The sequence below is a fragment of the Peromyscus leucopus genome, chromosome 16_21 (assembly GCF_004664715.2).
Source record: "Peromyscus leucopus breed LL Stock chromosome 16_21, UCI_PerLeu_2.1, whole genome shotgun sequence".
Taxonomy (NCBI): Eukaryota; Metazoa; Chordata; class Mammalia; order Rodentia; family Cricetidae; genus Peromyscus; species Peromyscus leucopus.
In genome coordinates, this window is record NC_051084.1 from 72,134,282 (window position 1) to 72,149,828 (window position 15,547).

Here is a 15,547-nt window from a genome sequence, read left to right on the forward strand (position 1 = left end):
TATTTAAACTTTATTACTATATCTCTAAATATTCTTTTAAAGAAATAGTAAGATAGCGTTCTACACAAGTTCAGAGAATATGTATTGTTGAGTATATACTTTAAATTAATTTAATTAATTAAATTTAAAGGGATTGGAGGGAGAGAGTAATGGAAGAGATGATTGTAATTGGGAGGCATTTGGGGAGGAGTGATGTGAAAATGTTGATTAATGTAGTGCTTTGTTCAGACTTTTAAAGTATAATTCTAAGATAGAAAAGAACTCCATTTTCACCTCATATATCAGTAAGACCTAGGTTTGGTTTATATATATAGCCAAAAACCTACTGTAAATTGGGTTTACTAGTCAATTTGTTTAGAAAAACTCAGACCAGTTACTTCATATTCTCTTAGAAACTGGAAATATTGTTTAATTTTCATTTGTTGTCTTGTATAAATAGCATAAAGATCTTTGATTCTCATTTTCCATATTCTGTATATGTAGTGGTAAAGCACTGAATTTACTTATTTTTTTTCTATTTAATTCTAACTAGCTCCATTTATGAGTATTTTTCCACAAGCTATACCAATCAGAAAAGTGTACTACTAATATTTTTTTCTAGATTTTGATAACTGAATAATCTTCCAGTAATAATTTTTTTACTTTTCCTTTTTCTTTTCTATTTCTCTTTTTGTTTGTTTGTTTGTTTGGTTGGTTTGGTTTGGTTTGGTTTTTCAAGACTGTGTTCCTCTGTGTAGCCCTGGCTGTCCTGGAACTCACTCTATAGATCAGGCTTGCCTTGAACTCAGAGATCCACCCAGCCTCTGCCTCCCAAGTGGTAGGATTAAAGGCATGCTCCATCACTGCCCAGGTCCCAGTAATAATTTTTAGGTGCAATATTACAGACTTCAGTAGCCACATAAAATAATGAAAACCTTTGATGTTCAGTGTAGATGGATGAATCTCTCCCACCCACCTGTTCCTGAATAACCCAGTCAGAGGCTTAATATTAATTACAAACTCTTTGGCCTATGTCTCCAGCTTAATTCTAGCTAGTTCTTACATCTTAAATTAATCCATTTCTGTTAATCTGTATATTGCCACGTGGCCGGTGACTTGCCAATGATTTCACATTTGCTTCTTGGGTGGCTCACTGGTGTCTCCCTGACTCCCCGCTCTTCTCTCTCTATCTCTGCTTGGAATACCTGCCTGGCTCTATTCTGCCTTGCCACAGGCCAAAGCAGCTTTATTTATTAACTAATGGGAGCAGCACATATTCAGAGTACAGAAAGAGTTCAGTTACAAGTCTTACCCACTAAACCAAAGATTGTAATGATTTAGTTAGGAATCCTAACCAGAAATTTAAATAAATGAGTTACTTGGGTGAAAAGGACACTGCACAACACTTGTGTGTGCCTTTTAAAAGGGCTAATAAATTACACACTTGGGCTAGTGGAATGACTTGTTTTTTAAAAGTCTTATGAAAATTTGACTCTCCCACACATATATAGGCTTCCTCCTCCACTCCTTCCTTCTCTTTTCTCTTGCTTGTTTAGTCAAGGTTTTGCTATGTAGTAGCTCAGAGTTCAGACACTGCACCCTCCTGGAGTTGCCTCCTGATTATTGGGGTTTATGTGTACAACCATGCCTGACTACATTGTGATTTTTTAATTGTTAGTAATTGTATATTAATGTAGCCAATTATTATTAGTAAAAAGTCACATTTGTGTTTTTAATTTTTTCTTAAAAAGACTGTATTTTATGTTCTTAAAGAACTTTTATTGAAGCAGTAAAGGAAATTTTCCACTTTTATGTATCTTGCTTCATCTCTTTGAGGAAAGCAAAAAAAGGTCATTTGTCTTCATTATCAGCACTTCCAAAGTTGCTTATTTTTCTCAAAATGGTGTGTTCTGTAGTTCATCCAGTCTATCAAATTGTAGATTTGGTTTTTGCATTTAAAGTTAAATCTTTTGTGAACTTTCTTCAATCATTAATTTTAAAAATTAAGCCAAAAATTAACACAAAGATGTTCGTGCATATCATTTATAACCAATAATTCGCAGAATTTAATTTTAGGCAGTACCTTTTACATTCATGTGTTACCGTGTCCTGTATCTCAATGAAATCATAACCAAACATTGGTTTAAAAAACACAGAATGGGGCTGGAGAGATGGCTCAGAAATTAAGAGCACTGGTTGTTCTTCCAGAGGTCATGAGTTCAATTCCCATCACCCACATGGTGGCTCACAGCCATCAATAATGAGATCTGGTGCCCTGTGAATTAAAGTTAGAAACACACACACACACACACACACACACACACACACACACACACACACACACACACACTGGGCAAAAGCTATTAGACACTTGAAATTAAAAAAATCCATATTCTGATAACATTCTAAGAATATTATTTTGCCTATTTGGTTATTTTTAAGAATATACATTAACTCATAGATATCAATTTGTTTGTTGGCGTACCAAGTATAATAGCGAGCAGCCTAAATTGTCTTTTCCCTCACTACCCAGTCATCTTATAACCCTCTGACCTTGCTGTTCCCATTACTTAATGCAGTCTCATGCTGTAGGAAGTAGAAGAGGATGAAGATTCCCTTAGGATTCCTGGAGGACTGCTGTGCTGGTTGTGTGGTATTGCCTGTATTTTATTGTGAATCTATAATTACATGATACAATCTCTGAATTCTTTAGAATTATCAGGTGACTTAGGGAATCAGGTTTGTTTGTTTTTTAACTTTTTTTTCATTTTAATTTTTTTTATTTTTCTATTATCAGCTTGATACAGTATCTTATCCTACTAGTGAAATGTTTCATTGAGGCTTGCCCAGTATTTGAGTAAAACCACAACTTATTATAAGCCACAGTCATCCCTGCTATATAGCCTCTCTGGTTCTGATTGTTGCTTTATATCTAGTATCCACTTATGAGTGAGTACATATCATGTTTGTCCTTCTGGGTTTGGGTTACCTCACTCAGGATGATATTTTCTAGTTCCATCCATTTGTGCTGTCATTGTTTTCCTCCTCTGAGTAGTACTCTATTGTGTATATGTACCACATTTTCTTAATCCATTATTCAGTTGAAGGGCATCTAAGTTGTTTCCAGGTTCTGGCTGTTATGAATAATGCTGCTATGAACATAGTTGAGCATGTCTCTTTGTGGTATGATTGAGCATTCCTTGGGTATATGCCCAAGAGTGGTATGGCTGGGTCTTGAGGTAGATTGATTCCCAATTTTCTGAGAAACCGCCATACGGATTTCCACAGTGGCTGTACAAGTTTGCACTCCCACCAACAGTGCAGGAGTGGTCCCTTTGCTCCACATCCTCTCCAACATAGGCTGTCATTAGTGTTTTTGATCTTAGCCATTCTGACAGGTGTAAGATGGTATCTCAGAGTCGTTAGTCAAACTTTCACTATTTGCAGATGATATGATAGTGCACATAAGTGACCCCACAGATTCTACCAGGGAACTCCTACAGCTGATAAACACCTTCAAGTAATGTGGCAGGATAGAAGATCAACTCAAAAAAATCAGTAGCCCTCCTATACACAAATGATAAAAGGGCTGAGAAAGAAATCAGAGAAATATCACCCTTTACAATAGCCACAAATAATATAAAATACCTTGGAATAACGCTAACTAAACTAGTGAAGGACCTGTTTGATAAGCACTTTAAATCTCTAAAGAAAGAAATTAAAGAAGATATCAGTAAATCAGTTTAAAGATGAGCCACAGACCAAATATTACCACTTAATCTCTATTATTATTTGATTGTGTGAGTTTAAGTAGGGTAAATAAGCTCTGGTTTTTAATTACTTCATTTTTAACACTGAATTTTGAACAGCAACTATAACACATAAGGATCCTGCCTATGAATTAAATGTGTGGAATACCACAGGGTAACACTGTCATTACTTTAGCTTTCCTTTCTTTTTCTTAATTTCCTTTTGGTTTTAATCATCTTTCTTTTGCTGAAGTTGATTTTTGTTTCATGAAAAAAACTTATCTTTCTAATGTGAAGATATATTAGTATTTTAAGAATTGTATTTACATACAGTTACACATAGTTTGTATGGGAGGGATTTTTCTTTAATCTTATGTTTAACATCCATCTGATGATTTTATTTTTATTTCGTGGAAGAAGCACCACAAGCTTCAGAGTTAAAGGGCACTTTCTGACCATAAAATGTGTGACCTTGACAGGCAGCAGTGGCACATGCCTTTAATCCCAATGCTCGGGAGGCAGAGCCAGGGGGATCTCTGTGAGTTCAAGGCCAGCCTGGTCTACAGAGCAAGATCCAGGACAGGCACCAAAACTACTTAGAGAAACTCTGTCTCAAAAAACAAACAAACAAACAGACAAACAAAAGTGTGACCTTTCATTCCGGGGTCCAGTATCAGAACTATTGTCCTGATCTTCGTCCTTGGGGCTACCCTTGAACCAAGGAAAAAAAATATTCACAATTTTATACTTAAAATATCTCCTTGAAACAATAAGAATTTTGTTGTGGTGGTGGTGATGGTTGACCTCGTGTTGTTTTGTTGTGTCTCTTTGTATTCCTGACCACCATGGAAATTGCTATGGAGACCATGCAGGCTCCAACTTGTAGCAATTCTGCTTCCATTGCTTATCAGGATGTTTTTATTTTATTTTAGTTGAACTGATCTGTATTTGTGTCTATCTATAATATATTCTCTCTCTGGACTAATTGTTGATCATTTGTGGCTTTAAAAATATGTTCTACTTTTAAAAATTTACCATCCTGGGTTCTATAAGAAGGTGGCCTAAGCAATCCATGAAGAACAAGCCACTAAGAAGTTCCCCTACATGGCCTCTGTATCAGCTCCTTCCTTTGGGATCCTGCCCTGTTTGAGTTCCTGTCCTGACTTCCTTCAGTGATGAACAGCAATGCTGAAGCATAAGCCCTTTCCTTCCCAACTTGTTTTTTAGCCACTGTGTTTCATTGCAGCAATCGAAACCCTAACTAAGACAGTAGCCTTATGTTAACAGCTCACACTAGTTTGAGTTTGTATGGGACAATTATTTATTTCCTTTTTTCAGAAACTCCTTCAAACCTATTTTATTATCAAGAGACAGGCTTTAGGTTTACTTATGTAACCAGATGTAAACCCCTTCCTAGAAGCATGAGGATATGTTTATCTTTGTAAAGACCAGCATTAATTTGAAACCAGAGTGTAAGCTACACAGAATCCCCTTACACTGAGAGTCCTTTCCCTTGGATACATGACTGCTCTTTCTTTAGTTCACAACTGAAACACCTGTTGTTAGCCCTACAGGTCACTGTTAGTATATATGCATGCTATAATGTTTAGCTACATGCTGTTAAAAAATCAGTTAGCTATTTGATCAGTAATTTGAAGTATCTTACTTGAGGTATAATTTGAGAAAATAGTACATTAAAATTAGAGTTCAAGCTGGGTGGTGGTGGCGGCGGCGGCGGCGGCGGCGCACGCCTTTAATTCCAGCACTCGGGAGGCAGAGCCAGGCGGATCTCTGTGAGTTCAAGGCTAGCCTGGGCTACCAAGTGAGTTCCAGGAAAGGCGCAAAGCTACATAGGGAAACCCTGTCTCAAAAAAAAAAATAAATAAATAAAAATAAAGTTCAAGATAGAGTTATAAATCTTTAAAAATGTTAAATCTGTTGGACAGCAGAGCTCTATTGCTTTAGAACTAGAGACAGCCTTCTTGTTGTTTGGATTTTGTTCTGTCCACAGGTCTCCTTCCCCAACCCTCACGATACTCTGTCTAATTCTGTCTTTTCTGTCTAAATAGGCTGAACTCTTTTTTCCATCCAGGAGTTTTGTTTAAGGGAGGGTAACAGGGTTAAATAATCAACACAATGATCTGGCCCAATTTTGTGCACTTGGCTCCTGATGCGACTTGAAGGAACTTCATTTTTTCTGCTCCTAAATCCACAGATGACATTTGCAACCATAATACAGAAGATCTATATATCCCTACCATAGATCAACTAAAACATGTTTATTTCCTTTATATACTAAGCCAAAACCTTTTTCTGTCTTAGCTTCTTGACATCATCGAATTTCTAGCTTCAGTACTCTTGAACTGTGTAGTCATTATTAATTATAAAGAGGGCCCTTAAATTTAAATCATCAGGATACCGAAACAGTTAATCTGACCACAGAGGCAGCTGCTAAGTAACTAGTGGATGTATATAGCATATTGGATGAAGATGCACAGGACAGAGCAATAATTGACATTTTGGATGGGACAAAATAGTATGAGATTGCACCACTAATTGCTATGCGGCATAACATTTATGAGTTGTTTATTCTGGAAGTCTTCCATTTGACACTTTCAGAGTGCCAGTGGACTGGGATACCTGAAGTTATGACAGTGAAACTTTAAGAAAGAGGATAAAGGACTATCAGTGTATCCCTTAAGGAAGCTGATAGTTATGAGAAGGGCTGAGGAAATGGTTTGGTGGTTAAGAGCACTTGCTGCTCTTGCAGAGGGCCTGGTTCAGCTCCCAGCAGCTCACAACTACCTGTCAGTCCAGTTCCAGGGTATCCAGTATCTTGTGGATCCCAGGTGCCAGGAACCAAATTCGTGTATATGCATACAGGCAAACATTCATACATATAAAAAAAAAACTTTTAAAAATAGACATAAGGGAAATCCACTAAAAACAGAATGGAGAAAAGGGAATGGCCAAGAACAAAGCATAATGATAGATACATGTAAAAATCATACTTAAACCATTTATCTTTATGCTAACAAAAATTAATTTAAAAATAGAACAAATAACTATGAAAACAAAACTGTTATTTAATGCAGAGACAGAGAACTTTGTGTTTTCAAAGTATATACAACATCAGAGAAAAATTATACATGGATCTAGGGAATATTTTGGTAATCTCAACATTTTCCTGTTGAGTTAAAAAAAAAAAAAGAAATCACTGCTATGATACATATAACTTTACCGTGCCAAATACCTTGAATATCACTGTGTCTTTGAAAATTTTAATTTTTAGCTGGGCTTAGTGGTGCATGTCTCTAATTCTAGCAGTCAGAAGGCAGAGGCAAGAGGATGTCTGAGTTCAAGTGTCAAGGTGGTCTGTATAGTGAGCTCCAGCACAGTCGGAGTTACATATCGTGAGAACTTTTCTAAAACACACCAAGCTATAGTTTTTCTTTGTAAGTATACTGTTTGCATATTTTCTTTCTGAAAATCCCCAATATGATATATTCAAAAATTTGAACCTTGTTTGTGTATTAACAATGCCCTAAAAGTTTTGAATTGGGATGCTAAGCCAGCAAAGCCCATACCATGATTCTAAAGACCCCAGACTTGCAGAGTCTGAATTGTTTCTAATGCAGTACAGTAGACAGGGCCCTTGATCTGTAATTGAGTGAGGTTCTCACTGTCTTTTGTGGAGAGATGTTTTGGGTTTTCACAGGCAGTAGGAAATTGTTTTCCCAGAAATACTAATGCAAACTAACTTAATTGACCTCATACTAAAGTTCATTTTATCATATAACCCATTTATCTTCATTTTAAGCTATATTTCCTTGGTTCTTTTTAAATTTGTTATTGAATTTGGTTTTATTTGGGCTTATAACCCAGATTTTAGGCATAGTTCTTTTCAGCATGACCATTTTGATATCTTACAAACATATAGTCATCTATGGAGATTTTCTCTCCCTACTTTGACATATACATGTGTGAGGGAGCTAGGGAAGGTGACTGTGGCAGAACATCCTTGGGTCTAGTGAGTGATGTAGTATAGACAGAAGGGAGGAAGTAGGCATCCCTGTGCCTCTTAGCAGTAGCATCATTCATTTAGGATGATGTTGTAGCATCACATGCATAGCTATTTAAGCACATGTATTATTTAGTGTTTGATGGTTGTTTTCTTTCTATGTAAGTTTGTGTCATGTGTGTTTTTGTCCTGATATCCCTTGAACTGTAATAGTTGCTTCTTTTAAAACTGAGTATCTGAATGAATAGCATTTTTAAAACATTCTGAGCTTAGTTCAGGAACCATGAGCTATATGATGCTATTTAAATTACAATAAAATAGGCAATCCTTCATTTGTACTAACCAGATTTCAGCTGCTTTGTTGATATATGTAATTGTAATTGTTATGGTGGAAAGAGAAATACAAAGCATATCTTCCACCTCAGATTCTATTGGATAGTGCTCACTTGGAGGTTGTCAAGTGGATGGTAGACTCATTGTAGTATTTTGTTCTGTTTTATATCGTTTTTGTTTGCTTTATTTCATTCATTCATTTATTTATCTATGTATCATATCTATCTATTTGTTTAATTATTTATTTATTTTAGACAAGGGAGTTTCTTGGTTACCATCTGTGGCTGTAAAGAGACACCATGACCATAGCAACAAGAGAACATTTAATTGGGGGTTGCTTACAGTTTCAGAGGTTTTGTCCATTATCATGGTGGGGAGAATGGTAGCCGGTAGGCAAACATGTTACTGGAGAAGTAGCTAAGAATTCTACATCCAGATCTGCAGGCAGCTCGAAAGAGTAGAAAGCCACTGGGCCTGGCTTGGGTTCTTGTAATGTCAAAGGCCATCCCCAGTGACATAGTTCCTCCAACAGGGCCACACTTCCTTAATCCTTTCAAATAGTGCCACTCCTTGGTCATTAAGCATTCAAGTCTATGAACCATTCTTATATAAACCACCACATAGGACCTCTTGATGTAGTCCTGGCTGTCCTTCAACTTGCTGTGTGGACCATGTTGGCTTCTAACTCACAGAGATCCACAAGTCGCTACCTCTTGAGTGTTAAGATTACAGGCATGGGCCACCACTCCCTGTTATTGTAGGCTTCTTGAGTGAAGATACTTCAAGGATACATGCATTGTTGCAGTGTATAACCATAGAAACCATTCTACTCCTGGAAAACATGTATGTCTTAAGAGAGATTTTGCTTTTAGAAGCCAAATAAATAAAAATCCATTTCAAATAAACATTTGCTAAATAAATCCATTGTTAAAAAAAAACATCAATTTTAAAATTCATGGAAAATAATTTATTTCTGATACTATGAGTGTTCCTTTACAGTTTTTCTTGTATTATATAGTGTATCGTAAGCCAGTCAATCTTCCCTCCCTCCTCTCAGTCTCTGTCTTATTCTTTCCTCTCACTGTTAAACATTTTTGTACTGCTCAGACTGCCCTTGACCTCCTAAGTTTCCTGCCTCCTGATGGCCTAAGGTTCTAGACCTACACCCCGATCCTTGACTTCCTTTATCATATTCTCAAAGTCATATATCAAGCCCATACCAGTTACTTCAAACATCAAATACCCAAGGTCAACTGGGAAGGCAGTTCAGGAGATATAGTAGAAGTTACAGAAGGAATTTTCCCTTCTATATCAATTAAATGTTTGAGAAATACCATGAAATACAAAGTTCCTCCAGTTATCATGGAGATTGACTAACAGGAGCGCCTTTTCTTACCACATCTCTAAATGCTGATCCTTTGATTAGTAATATAATGACTTTTATTATTACTTCAATTAAAACATGTATATATAACATTTTTATAAAATTGGAAATCTTCTAATGAAACTTTTCTGGATTCCTCTCCTAAACATATGATTAAATGAACTCTCCAGTTTCGATGTGACCTTGCATTTCAGGTCACATAAAGAATAAGTGTGTTATAGCTACGAGTCTCCAACTGTACTTTAATTTAGTTCTTTATATTCTAGAGAATGCAAGATTGGACTCAAGATTTCAAGTCCTCATGTATTCCAAACCTGCACTCAGAACTTTACAATAGATTTTAGCAATCTCCATGTAATAAACTAATCCTCACCTTTGTCTCGGTAACACCTTACTGCATAAGACCATATTTTACCTAAATGTATGAAGAAATTATTTTAAGCTTGTGGTAATTGTACATTCCATTTTATATGTATGTACATATGTATGAGTGATATACCCTGATGTTTCATTATAGAGGGGAGAAAGGCTTGAAATAAGAGTAACTTTTTCAAAATTCCTGATAGAGGAAGCAAAAAGCCAGTAGAGTTACTAATTGCCTTTTAGAGACTCGGAGTTCCCTCATTACCCGTGATTTCAGCTAAAAATGAGGTAATTACAGACACATCAGTGTCTGCCTGCCTGGTGTCGGCACCTGCAGACCTAGTGCTGCAGCCCCGTATCCCTGCCGCTCGCTGTGGTCGCATGCTGGCATACTGCGTGTGTGCTCTCCATATTTCTGTAGATCTGAGGAGGGCTCTTGTTCTGTTTGAATAGCATTTTTAAAGTCATTCCTTTAACTGGCATTGCATAGGATATGGAGATTATGATACACTCCTTTTGCAGGTAGAAATCCTTAGTATGTTTTTCTATAAATTAGAAACATTTAAAATTGTCTCTTTTTCCTTTGCATGAGCTTAAAAAATGTGATCATAGATGATAGGACAAATTTTAAGATCTCACTTTATACACTAGGAATATCAAATTATGCAAACACTTTGATATCAACTTTCCCTTTCTTCATGCTTCTGGGGTTTACACAGTCAGTGCTGCTCCTCGGTCATCTTCCTTCTTCCCTTTGATTTCATTACACTCTGTTGATTGCAACAAGGTCATGGCGGCTGTCTGCCTTTCCTTCACAACTCCATGACCATCTCTGAGACCTCCTATCTCATTGCACTCTGACCACACAACCCAGAAGCCAGAGAATCCTCTTCCATTTCCTTTTCCCATTTCCTGTAGCTTGTGCTTTTCACAGTGATAACCCTTCTCTTACCCCTGAGCAGTTGCATTGTCATCAGAGCTGCAAAGAGTAGAGCTTTCCAGTACTGCTCAGTAGTCTGTGTCCTCTTTCCTTACTACAGTCGTGGGAGTTGTGTTTCCCGCCTCCTTCCTATAGAGACATTGTTCACCTCCAGACGATATCAAAAATTCAGATAGAAATCATCATATAAATGACACACTCTTCTTAGAATATGGATATATTCTGTAGTTTACCATCATCTAGATCACCGATTAAAGTTTTCTTCTCTAAATTTAGCACATAATTATGTATCACTTCAGTTACAAAATTATTAAACAATAGATTTAGAAGACACAGATTAGAAACTGCAACAGCATACATAAGACCTGTAAAAGTTCAAACAAGAAGTTATTTGCAATTAATACCTGCTGGAGAGGGAAGTCCATTTTCTTGAATGGAGTGATACTAGATATATTAACCACACTCCTAGACATTCTGATGCTGAGCACTAGTTGTCCAATACAGAACTGACTCCATGTTTTCATGATGTATTTTCTCCTTTTTCTTTCTATGCCGTGTGTGTGTGTGTGTGTGTGTGTGTGTGTGTGTGTGTGTCTGTCTGTCTGTCTGTCTGTCTGTGTCTATGTCTGTGTCTGTGTGCGCGCGTGCTCTTGCTTTTGGGCTTTGGATTTGCTTTCAGCTTTCACTTATTTAAGAGAGAAGCAAAATATGGAATGGGGTGGGCAGAGAGGGTGTGTAGGGGAGGAGTTGGGGAAGGGGAAAGAATATGACCAAAATATATATGAACAATTTAAAAAAGATTTCACAATATAAATACTGGAAAGTACATTAAAATTTTCAATTGAAAATAGATATCTTTATAATCATTAGCTGTATTCATTCCTTGAGTATTCAGAGTAATTTCCTCGTTTAGGTGTAGTGACACACACCTTTGATTCCAGCACTCACAAGGCAGAGGTAGTGGAGTTTAAGGATAGCTTGACTTATACAGGGAGTTCCAGGTCAGTCAGGGTTACACAATGAGATGCTCTGTCAAAACCAAGGAGAAGTGATTTCCATGTCAGAAACAAAAAGCAAAACAAACCATTGCAGAAGGCTAGCTATGGAACTCACTCTTAAAGGGAAATCATCAGTTACTGTTGTAAAAACCTTGCCGATTTGTTGGTTTTGTTTGGAGTTTTTTGAGGAACAGTTGCTACACATTTGGCCAGTGCTACTTACTCACAGTAGTCTCTTTGAGGAGCAACGCAGTAATTTTAAGTACTTGTCAACACTATATCAAATTAATTCCAAGGCAGCCACTGCTAATCAGTCTTTCGGGGATTGTTTTCAGGGATCTGGTGCCTGCAATGGTAGAGTACTTGCCACTTGGTGGCACTAACGCTTTTTTCAAAGGAGTTCTTGAAGGTCTAGGTTTCTACACCCAAGGCTCAGGGAATATTATAGATAAAAGGACCAAGATGTCTGTTGAAAGATTGTGTCTTCTGTATATACAACAGGGAAGCTTCATCCATGAACTTTCAATGATATGGTTGCCTGAATAACACATAAACAATGACACCACTATTTGGTTTGCCAGGCTGAATGTAGTCTGTCACACATGCAATTAAGACTCCTTAAATGTTTAAATGTACCAGGTCATTCTTCACTGTGGTCATATCACATCTTTTCAGTCAAGTGTTGACAGGTTACCTTCTGCCCTTACCAAATATTAACTGAGGTCTGAGGAGAAAACATAAGATCTTATTTCTGTCCAGCTTAATTGACAGATCATTTTCTTTGTGCTGTCTCTATCATGCTTTGTCTTTAGATTACTTGTTCTAGAAAGGTACTATTCCTAGTTTTCATTAATTTGTTTTTTCTCTTGTGAGTAGTTTAATTTTTCTAAATATTTGTTTTCTCATTTGAAAAGAGGAATTGAAGACACATAAAGAAACTGGCTTCTATAGGGGTTAAAAGTTTTTTGCCTAGGTGGTGGTGTTGCATGCTTTTAATCCCAGCACCCAGGAGGCAGAGGCAGATGGATCTCTGTGAGTTTGAGGCCAGCCTGGTATACAGAGTGAGTTCCAGAATAGTCAGAGTGAGCTACAGAGAGAAACGCTGTCTAAAGAAAACAAAAACAAAGAGGGTTTTTTACCTACAATATTACAATGAACTTTTTATCATTTGGTCATTTGGTGGCATTATTGACAGGTTTTGGCTGTTCAGATCTGCCCACTGCCCTGTACTCCTGATATATAGTATAAGACAAAATTTGCTCACTACTTTTCCTTTACTTTTGCTAAATAAATTGGAAGTCTCTACAACCAAGTCCTTAGTATTTCATATTATTTTTCCCCAACTTCAGGATCAGTTAAGTCTATCATTTATATTGATGCTTATTTAAAAAAAACATTCCTAGTGCTGGAGAGATGGCTCAGAGGTTAAAAGCACAGACTGCTCTTCCAGAGGTCTTGAATTCAATTCCCAGCAACCACATGGTGACTCACAACCATCTACAATGAGATCTGGTGCCCTCATCTGGCATGTAGGCAGAACACTGTATACATAATAAGTAAATAAATCTTTAAAAAAAAAAATTTCATATTGGTTCAGCTCCTCTAGAACATCTTGCCCTTTGTACTCTCTTTAACATCAGATAGATCATAGATCAATTCTTATAGGTAAAATTTCAGTAGCTGTGATTTGAATTATTTTATATTTGGAGTTTTAATTATAATAAAACCATTTCTTCTACCCAAGAGCTTTGTTAATTTTAGTATTATTGGTTTAGAAATGTGTCTGCAAATAATATAAAATACCTTGGGGTAACACTAACTAAACAAGTGAAGGACCTGTATGATAAGAACTTTTAAGTCCCTAAAGAAAGAAATTGAAGAAGATATCAGAAAATGGAAGGATTTCCCATGCTCATGGATAGGCAGGATTAACATAGTAAAAATGGCAATCTTACCAAAAACAATCTACAGAAATGTGTCTTTCCACTACCCTAACTTCACACCCCGTTGTGTCTCTATGAATGCTAAGCACTTAGTAGGCACTGCATAAATATTACTTTATATCACAGTTTATTGGTCAAATACTATTCCATAGAATAGACAGTAGATTACCTTGTGGCCTTTGTGTGCCTCTGTTGTTAGAGGTTTTCTCAACTTGAAATGTTACACCTTAATTAGAACTATATGTATGAATAGGTTTAAATGATTGCAAATTTCAGAGATATTCAAATTCATTTGCCCCAGGCTCCTTTCCTCTGCACCAGTCAAGGCACAGGGTCTTTATTCATCACACCTAATAATCGTGCTTCATTATTTAAGAGCACATAGCTTGACCTCAAAAGCCAACCTAACTTGACAGGATGGCAGTCTAGCCAGAGACTGGAAGTCACTAACTCATACTTCTTTTTTCCTTATCCAGAGTTATTGATGTTTTCAGGCCATGAAAGTACTTGTTTTAATTTGTTTATTGGTTGTTTGTTTTACAAATTAAGTTTAATTTGGGATTCAAAATACATTTGAAATCTGTTCTTTTTGTTCCCAGGCTACAAGCTGAGACATATCTCTATAATGTGGTTCTGTATCTGATCTTTGAATATTACTAAGAACTTGATAAAAACACAGTGTGGGTGTATGTGTGGGACTCATTGGAATTGAAAAACACTTATTTACTATTTAACCCGCTGAGTTCATTTAGTGATGCATATGCATGTAGGCGCCTAGATTCATCCATTGGGTGTGGGTAATCTACCAGTGGCCTATATTAGTCAAGGGTCTCTAGAGTAACAGAATTTACAGAATAAATCACCCCCACCCCGTGTGTGTGTGTGTGTGTGTGTGTGTGTGTGTGTGTGTGTGTGTGTGTGTCTGTGTACATATCTTCCCACCTCAAAAGATCTGGATTAAAGGTGTTTGGATTTTTGCTTCAAATAAGCAAAAATTCCTCACAGATGTTCCCTCTGCTTTTGAGTTTCAGTTAATTACAGGTGTAGTCAGGTTGACAACCAAGAATAGCCATCACACTTCTCCCCAAGCAACCATAAACTACCAAAGCTCCTCAGCTAGGTTTGGATGCCTCAGGAGACTCTCCCCACTTAGTGTTGGAATTTTAAACTGAATTGATCTTTGCAGGCCTTGTGTAGGTAACCACAGCTGTAGTGAATTCATGAATTCAGCAGCCATTATGGCACTTAAAAAAAAAAAAAAGTGTGACCTGCCCTGGGGTCTGAAATGCCTATGCCATGGCAATACTCACTGAACTATATTCCCTGTCCTTATAACATTTTCTCAAGATAGATATTGTATCCTTTCCCAACATACATGGAATCTGGCCCATAATGGCCTTGTGTTTCTGAGGTTTCAGTAGCTTTCTTCTTTAGCATATCTTTCTCCAGAGATTATATCTGGGATTTTGGCTTTGATACTGAATTTTACATCTTAAGTCAATTTTATTATAGTATTATGGAATTTAAGGGTAATTTCATGAAGCTGATCTCAGAAGTCTCAACTGTTGACAAATGACTCTTATTGTTTAGTTTGGTGCAAGATGCTGGGAATGTGGGTCTGATTCCTTTAGTCAACCTCAGTTAATGGTTTGGGACAATTAATTTCCAATTGTTTCCCAGTAGAGCAGATTTACTTATATATTAATGAGGCACAGGTGTGGGCCCCTGGTGCCTGCATGCCTGTGAGGCATATTTCAGTTGTTTGTCTACTCAGCCACAGACTACAAGGTATTCAAGCTTGCCTTTAACAGTTTTTACACTGAGACTCTTACATTTT

At 36.9% G+C, this 15,547-nt stretch overlaps 1 protein-coding gene across 18 annotated transcripts in view; it reads left to right on the forward strand.

The window, feature by feature from the left end:
* Tbc1d5 (TBC1 domain family member 5) overlaps positions 1-15,547 on the forward strand; it is a 451,848-nt gene that overhangs the window by 233,201 nt on the left and 203,100 nt on the right. The window lies entirely within an intron of this gene.